The following is a 13,147-nucleotide window of genomic DNA, read 5'->3' as shown; positions in this document are numbered from 1 at the left end:
TTAATATTAATGAGGTAGGTCGCAATTTGCGACCCCATAGCGATTCAGGGCACTCACGGGGATGGAGGCCTGCTGTAGTCAGCAGACCTCCATGTCCGTGACTGCTTTTAAATAAAGCAGTTTTTTTTTCAAAGTGCAACCCATTTTCCTTAAAGGAAAACGAGCTGCACTTTGAAAAATAAACCGAAACCTTTTGTTTCAGTATTTTTCAGGGCAGGTAGTGGTCCATTGGACCACTGCCTGCTCTGAAAAATTATTTTTTGGTCCAGACACAAAGGGGAAGGGGTCCCATGGGGACACCTTCCCGTTTGCGACTGGGTTACCATCCACTTCAAGTGGGTGGTAACTGCGCTTTCATTTGCGACCGCAATCGCGGTCGCAAATGAAATTGCATACCAGTGCGACTCGCAAATAGGAAGGGAACACCCCTTCCTATTTGCGACTCGGAAATGCATTTTGCAAGTCGGTTCCGACTCGCAAAATGCATTTCACATAGCAAAGTGTCTTTAGCGACTCGCAAACAGCGATTTTCGCCGTTTGCGAGTCGCTAAAGCTTTGCTACATCTGGCCCTAAGTGCGAAGGTAAACTTTTGACGAGGCCTCCCGCAGCCTGTAGCCGAGCCGGGCTCCATCGTGGTCAGCCTTAAACTTTGACTTTGCCCCGGTCGAGGTGCAACCAGATGTCCCGATTGGCCCTTTTTGTTTCTAGGTGCTAAAAAAACAATAATTCTTTAAAAATTCATATCTCCAGTTCCCCTTATACGATTTTATTCATTTTTCAGTCATTTTAAAGATAAAAATATAACCTATTGTTATAAATTGGTTTCGGATTTTTAAACTGTTTCCTGTGTTTTATTTAATTACTGTTTTGTGATATTTGAACGCTTTACACTCTGTCTCTTAAGTTAAGCCTTGTCGCTCGTTGCCAAGCTACCAAGGGTTGAGCTGGGTTTAATTTACTGAGACCTAACTGGACCTAAGTGGAGGTTGGTGGCCTATTGCTAAGTGTAGGTACCTACCTGCCATTACTAATAACCCATTTTCCAACACCCAGTCCTTGGCAGGATGAAGCACTCTGGGCACCAAGACCCCTCCAGAACCAGTGGAGAAGAGCATCCACTACCCCAGTCCTTGGCAGGATGAGGCACTCTGAGCACCAAGCCCCCTCCAGAACCAGTGGAGAAGAACATCCACTACCCCAGTCCTTGGCAGGATGAAGCATTCTGGGCACAAAGCCCCCTCCAGAACCAGTGGCGAAAAGCATCCACTAGAGACACTGTGGCCTTGCACTCCCCAGGACCAAGCAGTGGGCAAACGACCCACTTGAGAGACTTGAGAGACTGTGGCATTGCACTTCCCAGGAGCAATCAGTGGGCAAAGCACCCACTTGAGAGACTTGAGAGACTGTGGCATTGCACTCCCCAGGAGCAATCAGTGGGCAAATCCTGGGGAGTGCAAAGCCACAGTCTCTCAAGTCTCTCAAGTGGGTGGGTTGCCCACTGCTTTATCCTGGGGAGTGCAAAGCCACAGTTTCTCAAGTCTCTCAAGTGGGTGGTTTGCACACTGCTTCATCCTGGGGAGTGCAAAGCCACAGTCTCTCAAGTTGTTGACATGTTCCACTGGTTCTGGAGGGGGCTTGGTGTCCAGAGTGCTTCACATGCAGTGTGGCAGGTCCCAACCCCTCACCTGAGTGTGTGTGCCACAAGATTGCCTGGGGACAGGTAGCATGCGACTCCATGGAGGCAGAGACACACTCCACCCTGCTGCGACTTTGCCTGCCACCTGCTGGTACAAACAGTGCTGGGTGTCGTGCCTCAAGTAGTCTGTGCAGGGTCCAGGACGTCTCCTCCAGCCTCGGACGGCTGTCCACTGGGAATGTTAGCCATGTCGGCTGTGGTGGCACTGTCTGATCACATCACGGGGCTGGTGGAGGTGGTTGCGGCGGTGTCTGTGGCGGAGAGGCTGGCGGTGGTGAATGTGTCAGCACCTGTGGAGGGAGACAGCAGGACGTCTCCTGCAGCCTCGGACGGCTGCTCACTGGGGATGATGCTGGGGACTGTTGCTGAGGCAGCAGATGTGCTGGTGGCCGTGCAGGTGGCGGGGCAGGTGGCAGTGTCCACTGCCATACAGGTTGCTGTTCTGGTTGCCAGAAGGGGTGACTCTAGTCCCTCAGCCGGAGGCTCCGTGCCCTGTCCTGACTTCCCTTTGCCCTTGTGTCCCTTCCCCACCTTGGAAGTCGCTGCTGGCCCCTTGGCACTGTCCCCTTTTGGCTTGGAGGAGGCCTTGCTGGGTGGTTGGTGCGGCTTCTCCCTATGGCCTGTGGGCACCTTCTTCACCTTGGCAGGTGGCTGAATGGGCTGATCCTTCTCCTCGCTAGGTGGCACAGTGGCATCCCTGATGGGTGCCACCCACGATGTGACCGGACCTGCTGAGACCACAGTGCTGGAGGATTTGGTGGCTGAGGTGCTGGGCTGGGACCTGGACATCCTGGCCCTAGGGGAAGGACATAGGGGGAGGTGTAGAGAAGAGGTCAATGTTAGCCAGGAAAAGTTTTTTAGACACACTGGGATGGGAAGATGGAGGGGGTTTGGGAGTGGAGGAAGAGGGAGTGGTTGTAGGAGGTGTACATCTGCTGAATTTGGGTGAAGGTGTATGGGCCAGAGGCTTTTGTGAGGTGGATGGCTTTTGGGTGGGTGTGTGCCTGCGCTTGTGTAGTTTGGGAGGAGGGCTCACAGACACACTGGGAGAGGACACAGGGGACATGTGCATGGTAGTGGGGGTTGTGAGTGCACGTGAGCAGTGTGTGGTGATGGGCGTGCTGGTGATGGAGATAGTGGCTGAGGATGTAGTGCATACAGGTGTGAGTGGAGACGAGACGGAAAGGGAAGAGGAGGACGTGGAGGAGGGGACACAGTTGAAGCAGTGGATGTTGGGCAGCAGGGCTGACTGGGGCAGGGCCTGAGGTGCCTGGGCGAAGGAGATGCCCACCCTCCTGGGTGAGCGGGCACGGGAAACACGATGAGGGGCTGCTGCGTGGGCGGTGCTGGTAGGGGGGTGGCAGCTGTACCTGTTGTTACACCACCGCAAGGGAGCTCCCATCAGAGGAGGAGTCGCTGTCGCTGGTGTATGCTCCTGTCCCCGTTGTGGAGCTCTCCTTGCCCTCTGCCCCACTGGTGCCTTCAGACTCCGTAAATTCAACCTCAAGGGCCATGTGGTTGCAGCTCCCTCCTGCTCCGGTGGCAATGGTCCTCCGCCAGATGATGCTAATGCACACAGGGACACAAAACAAAAGGGGGGGGGGAATGACAGAAGAGACACATGGTCAATGCCTGCAACATCACTACCGTTGGCGGACACAACACACAGGGATCAGACCCATGCACTAGCGCATGCACTAACAGTTCAGGGGAAAAGGACATGCCCATGGGGGACTCTGCCTAGACCCATTTAATGCACATCTGGAACCCATAGGAGCCTGGCTAGGTGTAAAGGGCAACTACCACCTTTGGGGCTGGAGTGGCACTTAGCCTGCAAAACAATGGATATACCCTGGCGCATCTGCCCTGCCCTAGGGGAACCCACAGCCCACGCCCCCACCCAGACGCCTTGTCAAGTGTGGAGGGTTAGCTGAATGAGACTGTACTCACCCCCTTGTGGCTGCTGTGATGCCCTCAAGCGCCCATCCAACTCAGGATATGCCACTGCCAAGATCCGGTACATCAGGGGGGTCATGGTGCAATGGGCACCCCTTCCATGTTGGGAGGCCATCCCCAGCTGGGCTTCCGCAGTTTTCTTGCTCCAGCGGCGCAGGTCCTCCCATCGTTTCCGGCACTGGGTGCTCCGTCTATGGCAGACCCTAGGGTCGGCACTTCCTTGGTGATGGCACGCCAAATACCCTTCTTCTGGTGGGCACTGACCTAGAGGAATAGTGAAGCAAAAATGGATGTTACTCCCCCGTCCAGTTCTTCTCACTCATTGGCCACAAACCTCCCACCCTGGCCCAGAAAAACATATACTCACCCTCCTCACATGCTGGCCTGTACCCCCGTCTCTTCTATCCACGACACTCCATACAATCATGTGCCATCCACCATGCACACAGTTTACTCATCTGTTTGTCTGGTGGACCGTAGAGTTGCGTGTACTGGGACAGGACTCCATCCACCAGTTTGTCCAACTCCTCCGCAGTGAAGGCAGGGGCCCTTTCCCCAGGTACTGTAGCCATTGTCGCTTCCAGACTCAGGTAACAGCACTTGCAGTGTAGGTCATCTCCTGTTAAAGGTCAGGTATCAAGTGAGTTAACAGATAGAAAATGGCGGTCACGTTCGCGGCGGTGCGTACCGTCACCGCCGGCGTACATCGTCATTGGCTCCTGGAACCCATAGGGCCCAATGATAACCAATGCTGAAAAGCGCAGCGGTCTTCGATCGCCTACCACGCTGCAGCACAATGCCAGCACAGTTACCTCATTTCCCCTAGTTCCTCCTTACAGGTCAGGCAGCCACCATTTCAGGTGGCCACATTGCAGGCCAACTAACTGCGTCACAGCACTTTTGGCCATGAATACGGACAGACAAAGGCACACAAAGAATAGTTCACGATTGTGCTAAACAGCCTTGTGAAACCTATGTGGTGTATGGCCCTCTGCTCATCCTTCTCCTCCATAGGGCACGTCCACTGGGGCAAACGATGAGATGGTGGCATCCTCCAGTGTACAGACCCCTGGTGGACCTGTCGACAATGGAAGACAGACACATCATTATCACTTACAGACTTGATCGTGCCACAATCCAGGAACTGTGTGCCCAGTTGGAGCCAGACCTGATATCACCTATCCAACATCCCACAGGAATCCCCCCTCTAGTGCAGGTCCTGTCAGTACTCCATTTCCTGGCCAGTGGGTAATTTCAAACTACAGTGGCCATGGCATCAGGGATGTCACAGCCAATGTTCTCTAAGGTGTTGTCCAGAGTGTTGTCTGCCCTGCTGAAACACATGCGCACCTACATCATGTTCCCTCAGGTAGAGGATTTGACCACAGTGAAAACTGACTTCTATGCCCTGGGACATACCCCAACATTATTGGTGCCATTGATGGTACAAATGTGGCATTTGTCCCCCCCCCGCAGGAATGAACAGGTGTACAGAAACCGCAAAAGCTATCATTCTATGAATGTGCAGATGGTGTGTTTGGCAGACCAGTACATCTCCCATGTGATTGCCAAGTATCCTGGCTCTGTGCATGCCGCTTACATTTTGAGGAATAGCAGCATCCCTTATGTGATGGGGCAACTCCAGAGGCACCAGGTGTGGCTAATAGGTGAGCCCAAGGTCCCCACATAGTTTAAATAGGTGTCTGGGTATGGAAGAGTCCCTAATGTTTGGAGGATGTCTAACAGTTGCCCCTCGATATTTGCAGGTGACTCAGGTTACCCCAACCTGTCATGGCTACTGACCCCAGTGAGGAATTCCAGGACAAGGGCAGAGGAACGCTACAATAAGGCACATGGGCGAACTAGGAGGATAATAGAGCGCACCTTCGGCCTCCTGAAGGCCAGGTTCTGGTGCCTCCATCCGACAGGTGGCCCCCTATTCTACTCACCCAAGAAGGTGTGCCAGATCATCGTGGCATGCTGTATGTTGCACAACCTGGCTTTCTGCAGGAGGATGGGCCTGATGTTGGTCTTGTGGCAGCTGTGGAGCCTGTGGACAGTGAAGAAGGGCAGGCAGAAGAAGAAGATATAGACAACCAAAACAACATCATCATGCATTACTTCCAGTGATACACAGGTAAGAGGATGGCACTGCTTCTCACATCTCATACTACTTTAGGACATAGCATAGTTCTGCATTTTTACCTCTGTGTATGGACCCTGACATGTCACTTTGGCTTTCCATTTCACAGATCTGGCTCCCACTTTGTGCCCTCTGCTATGTTTACTGCTGCCCAACAACTGTGTAACATTGGTATGTGAATATGAACATTGACATTGCTATATTTCCGAAAGGTTGCAATTACACATTTGTAAAAGTACAGACTGGCTCCAGATTGATTTGTGATTCAAGGGTGTTTATTTCTGTGCTAATAAGTGGAGGGGTTGTGCAATGGGCTGGGGTGATGGTGGAGGAATGTTCATGGTAGAGTTCAGTCTCTTGGTCTCACATGTGCATTGTCCAAGGGGGCACAGGAAGGGGAGCAATGGCAGTTTAAGGTGGACAGGGTGACAAAGTGGGACAGAAGGGTGACAATCAGGAGAGTCTTATTTCCTGGTGGGGGTCTTGGCAATGTTCTCTGTCTTGTTCCTGGATCTCAGGGACCGTTTGAGGGCTGGTTCTCCTTCTGCAGGGGGTGGGGTGCTGGTGGCCTGTTGATCCAGTGGCGGGGCGTCCTGTCCACTAGCGCCGGCGGAGGTGGAGGGCTGTTCATTGTTCAGGCTAGTGTCAGGGGCCCGTTTGTGTCCCACTGTGTCCCTCGTGGTGTTGGCCAGGTCTGCCAGCACCCCTGCAATGGTGACCAGGGTGGTGTTGATGGACTTCAAGTCCACCCTGATCCCCAGGTAGTGTTCCTCCTGCAGCTGCTGGGTCTCCTGAAACTTAGCCAGTACCGTGTCCATGGTCTCCTGGGAATGATGGTATGCTCCCATGATGTTGGAGAGTGCCTCGTGGAGAGTGGGGTCCCTGGGCCTGTCCTCCCCCTGTCGCACAGCAGTCCTCCCAGTTTCCCTGTTATCCTGTTCCTCTGTCCCCTGAACCGTGTGCCCACTACCACTGACCCCCGGTCCCTGATTGTCTTGGGTTGGTGGGTTTGCCTGGGATCCCTGTAGTGGTGGACACACTGCTGATTGACGTGTCCTGGGGACAGAGGGATGGGCCCGCTGGGTGGGTGCTGTGGTAGTGTCTTCTGAGGGGGGAGGCTCTGTGGTGGCCTGTGACTGTGGCAGGGGAACCAAGTGACCAGAGGTCCTTGATGGGCCTGGGCTGGTCATCTTGATCCAGGCATGCAGAGCTGCTGTCGTCACTGTGGGCCTCTTCTGTGGGGGCATTGTATATATCTGGCACCTCCTGTCCGGTGAAATTAGGTATGGGTCCTGTTGGGGTGTAAATGCATAGTTGTAATATCTGTGTGTGCCATTTGTGCACTGGGTGAGTTACACTGTGCTTGTCTTGTTGTGTTTGCCATTGTGTGATTAGTGTTTTGGGGTCTCTGTGGGTGTCTGTACTGGGCATGCTTTGGCAATGGGTGTCCATGCTTTGGCGTTGCATGCAGGTCGTGGGATTGGGATGGCTGGGTTGTGATAGTGGGGCATATGTGAGGTGTTGGAGTGATGGGGTGAAGGTGGGGGTATTTGATGGCATGGAGGTGGGGTGGGGGGATATGGTAATAAAGATATGACTTACCAGAGTCCAGTCCTCCTGCTTCTCCTGCGAGGTCCTCAGGATGCAGCATTGCCAAGACTTGCTCCTTCCATGTTGTTAGTTGTAGGGGAGGAGGTTGGGGCCCACCACCAGTCCTCTGTATAGCAATTTGGTGTCTGGATACCATGGAGCATACCTTCCCCCGTAGGTCGTTCCACCTCTTCCTGATATCATCCTGTGTTATTGGATGCTGTCCCACTGCGTTGACCCTGTCGACGATTCTCCGCCATAGCTCCATCTTCCTAGCAATGGAGGTGTGCTGCACTTGTGATCCGAAAAGCTGTGGCTCTACCTGGATGATTTCCTCCATCATGACCCTGAACTCCTCCTCAGAAAACCTGGTGTGTCTTTGAGGTGCCATGATGTGGTGTGGGTGATGTGTGAGGTGATGTTTGTTGTGCTGTGTGAAATGTTGTGTTGGTGTGTGTTGTTTGAGGTGTGTGGGTGTTGTATGCATGATGGTGTGGTGTGCTAGTGGATGCTGGTGTAGTGTTAACTATTCTCTCTCTGTGCTTCTTCACAAAAATGTTGTTGTAAGGGGTTGTGGGTAATGTGGGTGGTGTTTTATAGTGTTGTGAGGGTGTGGGTTTGGTGTGTGTAGGTGTATCAGGTGTGTGTATTTCGATTTGTCCAATGTGGTTGTGTTTTGTAAGTGTGTGTGTATTTTGAGCATGGTGGTGTGTACCACCAATGGATTACCGCGGTTGAAAGACGACTGCGTTGATTCGTGGGTCGTGATAGCATGGGCATATTCTTGTTGGCGTGACGGTGTGGGGTTTGGTATCGCCAGTTTATCACTGACCTTTTGTGCGGTGGACTTGTGTGGGTGTCTGTATTGTGGCAGATTAGAAGATGTGGGTCGTAATACCTGTAGCGGATTTCCGCCACGGTATGTTGGCAGCCTTCAGCACGGCGGTAAGCGAGATTTACCACCAGGGTTGTAATGAGGGCCATAATGTGCTCTTTGACTCTCCATGCCATCATAGGAAGTGGTGTCACTTGACTTTAATAACACTGAAGAAGTGACATCACATGACCTTTGAATATGATGTTCTGATATCACAAGAAGTGACACCACTCTGCATTGAAATATTGGGCATTACAGGAGGTGACTAAGGTATGGATCAAATACTATTCGTTAGAGCACCTGCAATCACAAAAAAGAAACTCCATTAACAACAAATAACCCAAATCTTATCAAATTTGTAACAAATTACACCATGGTTGGCGTATTAGAAAACATTGTTAAAATAAAAATGCATATGTAATTCGAGATTAATATGAAAATATCCTGTTGGTGGTCGAAACGCGTCTTGTCTTCTGCCTGCCGTACTGAAAATGAATCGGAGTGGCTCGCTTTTCTTGCCAGAAGTGGCAGGGTTTGGTTTGCGAACTTTGTGAAACATGCAGACAGCAACAACATCTGCTGCTGCATCCTGTGGTAAACCATGAACGTAGCAGAATCAGACTCTTTGCTGCTGCTCTTAGTGATCGCGTAAAGTAATGCAGTACACATGCATAAGTCTAGTTCTATGTAGTGGAGAGGTTGTATACTCAGATGAAGCAGAGATAGGAGCAGAATAGGCTATGCTTTCGTGTGGTACAGAGCTATTAATACAGAAGGCAATCGTGTTTACTTAATGTGCTTTCAGGCTCTCCTAACAGATATACTTGAAGTTATACCATGGAAAACAGCTGGGTACCACATCTGCGGATGCCTTTCTTATTTCATATTGAGACCTGTACGCATCTCTTACATGCACTTCGTGATCTGAAGCATTAACCACTGATCTATTAGTGGTGACATTAACAAGCAGCTCTGCTACTCACGTCACTCCTGCTATAACCATACAAACATGAATGCGAACTCTGCCGGTACAAATCAAGCCTCGTGGAGAATTCACCTCTTTTCTTTCAGTACTTGGACCTTGATTCTGGCCTGCAGTATTAACCCACTATTACTTCTGTACCGTGGCCTGTGCTTAATTTGTGCTTGTTGTTTCCGGTGCTGAGCACCGGCACTTATTTGTGAGGGCCGGGGATTATTAATCTGCCTCAAGCATTTGCTGCGATGAAAGGACACATTAGGGAGAGACGGAAGAAGGAAAAACTAAAAAGCGTCATAAAGGGAGAAAGTAGAAAGTTACAGGATGAGCTGAAGGGGAAGGGGTGGTCGTAAATGAATTGAAAAGGCCCGAGATGGCTTCAGGATTACGCTGCCTCAGTATTCAGTACTGGCAGATTTAGTTACACCAGCCAGTGTTTAAGAGAAGGGCTTTGAGCACGGGCACCTCTTTATTTACAAATTAAGCACTGACTTGGCCCACTGCCAAACCCCTCAGTCATGGCACACCCATTGTTCTTTGAGTACTGGGATGAATATTCATCCGCGGAGCTCAGTCATGACATTTCCACCCCATTCTTCTCCTCCAGAATGGGACAGACAAAGAGTGAGTTGCTTGGTGACACTGCGCTGTTCAGCTTGAATTTTAATAGTTGCAGTTTGCGACTGTTACAATCTTATTGAACTGATGTAATTTAGGCTGCGCCTGCTTTCTGTACCACAGGGGAGCTATCAAGTGGTCGCAGCTGCGACCCCTGGTGACTCCCACATGGCATTCTTGGCGCTAAATATGAGCTCTGTACTTCTAAAACTCTGTCTGATTTCAAGATCCTAGGTAATCTTTGACATCAGATCAAATTCTCCAATGCGGAAAATGTGTTCTGAAACAAAGCTTTATTTCTAAATGTGGTACATACATGGTTTCCCAAACTTTTCACTCAGCACACCTTCGGCCATTACCCTCAAAAAATTACAAATTCATGTTTTAACATCATTTTAAAAATAGCTTTCTGTGGATATAATTTTCCAGAAAACATAACTATGCTCAGGCAGGGAACTAAATCACCTTCTGTATTTCCAGGGATCATGGGAGATGAAATTATTATTCAATATTTTTCATTGAAGTTTGATCCTATTGTACTGATATCCATTATTCATTATTAACTCTTCTCAAGAGGAGTATCTACATCATTGTAATTATTTTTTTCTGAGCCTGTGTTCGTTTTTTATCATTTTGATACTTTCTATAAACCAAGTGCTGAATGTGGTGAGTACTATCCTAAACAAGCTTCTGCAAAGCCACTAAGGAACATATTTATGGAAAGTGAGCGCTGGATTAGCGTAATTCTTTATACTAAAGAGGCACTAACTTAACTCTATTTTGAAATAAAGCGGGGGGCGTGGCCAACCAAGATGGCCGCAGGGCACGTCTCTACTGCGCTCCGATTTATCCTACAGGGATCCTGGGTGCACCCCCCTGCAACGACAAGTTGAGTTGCCCCAATGACGTTGGGGGGTCCCTCCCTGTTTTTGACCCCAGTTGGAGCTCCCGGTCTCCTGGGGCGCGGGTTCGGGCCTGGTTATATGTGCGCGTCCAGTGCACGTGTGTTGGGCCCATGGCGGCCTTTGTCAGCGGGAGCGACTCCCTGCCGGCCACCAATCAAGTGGCTGGAGTGCACGGAGGGAGCTGGTTGTGGCTGTCCTCCTCCCCGGAGTCCGCAGAGAGGACGGCGGGAACCGGGGCGGGCGCTGGAGTTGGCTCACCCCACAACGATGCTCCGAGGTGAAGGAGGTGTGGGGGGCCCATCTTGCCCCCACCCTTTCTGGATTGCCTGCACACATATTGCTCCCTGCATGCACAGAGGACTAGTTCTGCAGAACCGTGGGCTGCAGAGACTAGAACAAAGGTGGCTCGGGCCTCGGCTGGGTCGTGTGCAAGTGGCATGGGCTGGCACACTCTTCTGCAGGGTCCACTGGTGAGCGGCAACGAGGGAGGCTGATCTGGGGGCCAACGGATGTTTCTACTCCAACAGTGAGGTGTTCGTTTTCCCACTTCTGGAGTGTGTGCAGAGAAGTAGAGGACTCGGACCTGTGATCCTATGTGCAGTGTGCACACCTGACCCACGCTAGGCTGAAGTGGGTGGCGCGGGCATTTGGGGGCCCCTGTGGTGAACATTTGGGCTGAACATTTGCCCTGTTGATAACACATCCTATTATCATTTGTGGAGGTAAGATGGGGCGCCATTGGCAGACTGTGCCGTTGCAGGGGAACACAGTAGAGCAATATACTAACCCTACTCTGCTCCCACAAAGACAGACTCACTTGGGAGGGTTGGGAGAGGCTTTGGAGGATCCAGCCACGGTGGGGGAGCCCACGTGTGTGGACCTGTTAGTCGCCATACATGGCGCTAGATTGGCCCTGGAGGGAAAAATAGAAACTCTGGCTATGGAGGTGACCCTTCTGCAAGCTGACCTCCGCAAGGTAGGTCAAGGTGGTGCAGGGGTCTACTGTGGACTTGCAAACAGAGGTGGGCACATTGCACAAGCAGACGGCTCAGGTCACATCTACTGTTGGGACATTAGAGGCACAGCTGGAGGATTCAGAGGGCAGATCTCGGCAGAACAACGTGCGCCTCCTTTGCTTCCCGGAACGTGCGGAAGGTTCCACAGTGGAAAGCTTTGTTGAACAATGGATCAGAGAAGTTTTGCAGCCGGAGGGGTTGTCCAGGGTGTTTGTGGTGGAGCATGCCAATAGGGCGCTGGCTGCTCCTCCTCGGCCTGGGGCGCCATCGAGAGCCATCATAGCGCACCTCCTGAACTATAAAGACAGGGACTGTATCCTACGGACCACCCGTGAGACCGACAGGGCTGTATTTGAAAATCACAAGATTTCCATCGTCCCAGACTATATGAATAAGGTCCAGTCTTCCTGGAAAGGGTTTCTAGAGGTGAAGGCCAAGCTTCATGCCATGATCATCAGATACATGTTACTGTACCTGGCACGGCTGAAGGTGATTTCCGGAGGTAAATCACAGTTCTTTGAGCATCGCAAGGAAGTCTGGAGACAGCTGGTGATGTGGAACAGGGTTGGCCCAGGTCCTTCTGGGTAGTCTGGAGTCGGTTCGGCTCGTACTTCTGGAGTGGATGGTACGGACTTGAGGAGTCATGGACACAGTGATGTGTTGACTCTGACTCTGTCAGCAGAATTGAAATCCAGCAGGATGGTACCATGGCGGTGGTGGATCCTGAACAGGCAGTTGTACTGGCTGGCTCATCGAACATGGATGATGGGGTGCTATCTGTTAATTCTTGAATATGTGGACCTTTAGGGGATACTGCTTGTGCAGCTCGGCTGGGGGCCTTGTGGTCAGCCTGTGGTCCGCGCCCTGCTTGATTGGGAGTATTGAAATTCTTACGGAAGTTGTTTAAAGGGGCTTTATATGTCTGTCTACTATATGATTGAGGGGGGAAATGTTTATCCTAGATGATGTTTGGATGGAGTGGAAGGCACAGTGTATACTGGTGGGGTTTGGGCTGTTGTCCTGGCAGCGTACGTATATATGGATCCACAGTATATTTTGATAAGTATGTTTTACTGTTCAACCATGGTGGGTACAAGGGTTTAGGGGTGTAAAGTTTGTACAAGTTCTCAACAGTTTGATGTTTATTACGGCAGTGCATTGTTGAGTGTGAACTGAGTGGTTGGGTCTTGTCTTGCATTCTTCTTTTGGCTGTGGTGCTGGAGGAGGGGCCCTAGCGGTAGGGGTGGATATGCAATCTTAACATGGGTCGACAGATTAATATACTGACATGGAATGTTAGGGTTCTGAAGAGCTACACTACGCCTTACAGAGTACACTCCTTCCTGAGACGGAATAGGGTTCATAT

Source organism: Pleurodeles waltl, chromosome 2_2 (assembly GCF_031143425.1).
Source record: "Pleurodeles waltl isolate 20211129_DDA chromosome 2_2, aPleWal1.hap1.20221129, whole genome shotgun sequence".
NCBI lineage: Eukaryota > Metazoa > Chordata > Amphibia > Caudata > Salamandridae > Pleurodeles > Pleurodeles waltl.
Note: the sequence above shows the minus strand (reverse complement) of the source record.